The sequence below is a fragment of the Mus pahari genome, chromosome 3, assembly GCF_900095145.1.
Source record: "Mus pahari chromosome 3, PAHARI_EIJ_v1.1, whole genome shotgun sequence".
NCBI lineage: Eukaryota > Metazoa > Chordata > Mammalia > Rodentia > Muridae > Mus > Mus pahari.
In genome coordinates, this window is record NC_034592.1 from 89,012,973 (window position 1) to 89,017,574 (window position 4,602).

General features: G+C 39.4%; 1 protein-coding gene across 1 annotated transcript in view; it reads left to right on the forward strand.

Annotated features, from left to right (window-relative positions):
* Ccdc73 (coiled-coil domain containing 73) overlaps positions 1–4,602 on the forward strand; it is a 90,106-nt gene that overhangs the window by 2,366 nt on the left and 83,138 nt on the right. The window lies entirely within an intron of this gene.

Genomic DNA, 4,602 nt, shown 5'->3' on the forward strand with positions numbered 1-4,602 from the left:
TATTTATTTATTATATGTAAGTACACTGTAGCTGTCCTCAGACACTCCAGAAGAGGGCGTCAGATCTTGTTACGGATGGTTGTGAGCCACCATGTAGTTGCTGGGATTTGAACTCGGGATCTTTGGATGAGCAGTCGGGTGTTCTTACCCACTGAGCCATCTCACCAGCCCGAGTAGCGTTGTTATATATTTATACTTTCATGACATTTTAGCTTCACGTTTTTTACTAAACTTATTTTTAATTTTTATCATTTATTTTTACCTTTTATGTTTTTCTTCTGTTCATCATGCAACTTTTAAAAGTTTTAATAAAATATCTTTTAATATTGTCAATGGAAGAAAATAAATTTAGCAAGAAAAATCCTATCTTCCAAGTTCAATAAAGTATACTAGAATATAGAACCCTAAAAGTGTTTATTTTTTATTAGATGCCTTAGGACTACAAGGATTTAAGTGTTTTTACAAAAACAATAAAGGAGGAGTAATTTGATGGTTTATTTACTCTTTATAACCTTTAGAAAGTGTTGTGGTTTTTAAAGTGCTTGCTTCAGGCTGTAGTTTTACAAGATGGGCTGTGTGTTGGTCAGACCCTTTCAATTCTTGACCCTGAACAGATTTAGGGACATAGCACATACAGCAGGCACATGTTCAGGAAGCCCAAACTGTAGCTGGGCACTTTTACTCTCCTTTCAAATTTATAATCTGTGTTCTCTAGAATTGCTCAATTCAGTTTCTCTATGTTGTTTCATAAAATAGTAGGCACTCTTTAGTATATTTTCTTAGCCTAATTAGCCAAAAGTTATTCATGATAATATCTCTGATATTGATAAAAATTCCTATAAGTTCATTTTCTAATAGTATTAAAGCAGCTGTTTTTATATTAGCAAATTACTAGGAAGTTTTATGATCTGGAAACTCCTTAAACATTCCTGTTGTTTTTTAAATTATTCATTTTTGCTTTTAATTACATGTATGTGTGTGTCTTTGTGAATATGTGGATCTGAGTACAGGTACCAGTGGAAGTGAGAGGTATCAGATTCCCCTGGAGCTGGAGTCACAGGCAGTTGTGAGCCACCTGACCTAGGTGCTGGGAAGTGAACTCAGATCCTCTTTACATTATGCCATCTGTCAGCCCTCACATCAGGTCTTCATTTTTATGTTTTTCATACATCGACTATTTCTAATTTTTTATTTGAAAATGTTCTATCAAAATCAGAATGTACTTGTATGCACACAAAAGGTTTTTAAAACCTTAAAATGTGCATGTGCTTCTGTGTGCCATGATGTATATATAGAAGTCAGAGGTCAGAGATCCTCTTCCATTAGGTAGATAAAAGGGATTAAACTCAGGTCACCAAGTTGTGCTGCAAGTGCCTTTACCCACTGAGCCATCTTACCAGCCCTGGTAAAGGGTTTTGAATGCCTTTCTATCTTGTGTGAACTATAGAGTGTGAAGAGTTGTTGAAGCAGTGTATCATTGCAACCTATAAGTCTGTTCATATTCATAATCTCTTAAAGGTAGTAGAATGCAGTATTTAAGAATTGCTCTTTCGATGTTTGTGAAGAATTGAGCTGGAATTTTGATGTGGATTGCATTGAATTTATAGATTGCTTTTGGTAGGATGGCCATTTTTACTATGTTAATCCTGCTGATCCATGAGCATGGGAGATCTTTCCACCTTCTGAGGTCTTCTTCAGAGACTTGAAGTTCTTGTTGTACAGATCTTTCACTTGCTTGGTTAGAATAACACCAAGATATTTTACATTATTTGTGACTATTGTGAAGGGTGTGGTTTCCCTAATATCTTTCTCAGTCTGTTTATCCTTTGAGTATAGGAAGGCTACTGATTTGTTTGAGTTAATTTTATATCCAGCCACTTTGCTGAAGCTGTTTATCAGCTTTAGGAGTTCTCTGGTGGAATTTTTGGGGTCCCTTAAGTATACTATCATATCTGCAAATAGTGGTATTTTGACTTCTTCCTTTCCAATTTGTATCCCTTAGATCTCTGTTTGTTGTCTAATTGCTCTGGCTAGCACTTCGAGTACTATATTGAATAGATAGGGAGAGAGAAGGCAATCTTGTCTAGTTTCTGATTTTAGTGGGATTGCTTTAAGTTTCTCTCCATTTAGTTTGATGTTTTCTTCTGGTTTGATGTATATTGCTTTACTATGTTTAGGTATAGGCCTTGAATTCCTATTCTTTCCAAGACTTTTAACATGAAGGGTGTTGAATTTTGTCAAATGTTTTCTCAGCATCCAATGAGATGATCATGTGGGGTTTTTTTTGTTTTTTTGTTTTTTAGAGTTTGTCTATATAGTGGAATGGATACAGAAAATGTGGTACATTTACATAACAGAATACTCCTTAGCCAATAAAAACAGTGACTTCATGAAATTTGCAGGCAAATGAGTGGAACTAGAAAATACTAGGAAAAAAGCTCAGAATACACATGATACAACTTATAGACCATATGAAGGTCAAGAAGAAGGAACACCGAAGTGTGGATGCCTCAGTCCTACTTAGAAGGGGGAACAAAATAATCACGGGAGGTAGAGGGTGGACAAGTCTTAGGAGGAAGAGAGGAGGGGGAGAAAAAAAAGGGGACAGGATCAGGTATGGGAGGAGACTGGGGAGATGTACAGAAGGTCAGGAAATTGAACAGCAATGTGTAGCAACAGGGGATGGGGAACTAGGGGTAGCCAACAGAAAGTCCCAGAAACCAGGAAAGCAAGAGACTCCCAGGACCCAACAGGGATGACATTAGCTGAAATGCCCAACAAAGGGAAAGAGAACCTGTAGAGACCATATCCAGAGGTTAGACACAACCCCCCGGTTGAGCAATGGGGCCCCACCTTTCTCAAAATTTTAACCCAGAAATGCTCCTATCTAAAGGAAATACAGGGGCAATGAGTGGAGCAGGGACTGAGTGAAATCCATCCAGAGACCGCCCCACCTGGGGATCCCATATGCAGCCACCAAACCCAGACACTATTGCCGATGCTGAGAAGTGCTTGCTGACAGGAGCCTGATACAGATGTTGCCTTAGAGGCATTGCCAGAGTCTTACCGATACAGATGTGGATGCTAACAGCCAACCATCAAACTGAGCAGGGGGATCCCAATGGAGGAGTTAGGGGAAGGACTGAAGCAGCTGAAGGGGTTTGCAACCCTATTTGAAGAACAACAATATCAACCAACCATATCCCACCCCCCTAGAGCTCCCAGGGACCAAACCACCAATCAAAGAATACACATGGAGGGATCCTTGGATCCAGCTGCATATGTAGCAGAGGATGGCCTTGTCTGGCATCAAAGGGAGGGGAGGCCCTTGGCCCTGTGAAAGCTTGATGCACCAGTGTAGGGGAATACTAGGGCAGTGGGGTGGCAGTGGGTGTGTGGATGGGGGAGCATCCTTGTGGAGGCAGAGGGGAGGGGGCTGGGATGGGGGATTTTTGGAGAGGAAACCAGGAAGGGGGATAACATTTAAAATGTAAATAAACCAATTAACCAATAAAAATTTTTTTAAAAAAAGAATGTAATATTTAAGAGACTTCAGAGACAGATAATTTTGGGTCAAGTACAAGCTCTAGAATTAAGAATGCCTATAGTCTCAGTTATTTGGTTGGCCTTGAGGTCCTTCTCTGACATTCCTGTAAGCCCACATAAATCCCCTCCTCTCCATGTTGGTTAGTTTTTTTTTTAAAATCTTGACACAAACTAGAGTTGGCTGGGCTGAGGGAAGAGGAAAGAGGAATTGCCTCCATCGGATGGCCTGTGGGCGTATCTGTGGGAGCATTTTCTTGACTGATGATGATTGGGAGTATCCAGCCCATTGTGGGTGCTATCACCCCTGACAAGGTGGTCTTGTTCTAAGACAGCAACTAAGGGAGCCAGTAAGCAGTGCTGCTCCATGGTGTCTGCCTAAGGTCCTGCCTCCATGGTCCTGTCTTGAGTTGTTTCCTTGGCTTCCCTTGTTGCTGGAATACAAACTTAAGCTGAAATAAACCCTTTCCTCCCCCAAGTTGATTTTGGTAATGGTGTTTCTCACAGCACCAGAAAGCAAACTGAGAAACTATCCTCTTTCTTTCTCCATTTCTTCAGCTAAAATAGCAAGATTACCTGTTTTATAAAATTATCTTCTGAATCAATCAATATATACATATAACCAAGAACAATATCATGATAACATCTTACAGTCTACCTACTAAAAATAGTATAACCACACTGACATGATGGAAGCATTTTCTTCTACATTAAAAATATTTTACAAGGTTTATTTATTTTATGTGTTTGAGTGTTTTGCCTGGTGCTCTTGAAGTTCAGAAGAGGATGTCTGATGTCCCGGAATTGTAGTTAATTGTGAGCCATCATGTAGGTGCTAGGAGTTGAACCCAGGACCTCTGCTGAGCAGCATGTGCTCTTAACTGCTGAGCCACCTCCAGCCCTCTACTGCATTTTAACACGGCTGTTTTGGGAAGAAATATATACATATAGTATATAATGTACATAAGTGCATTTTATTTATTTATTTATTTATTTTATTATTATTATTTTCTTTATTTACATTTCAAATGCTATCCCGAAAGTTCCCTATAACCCCCC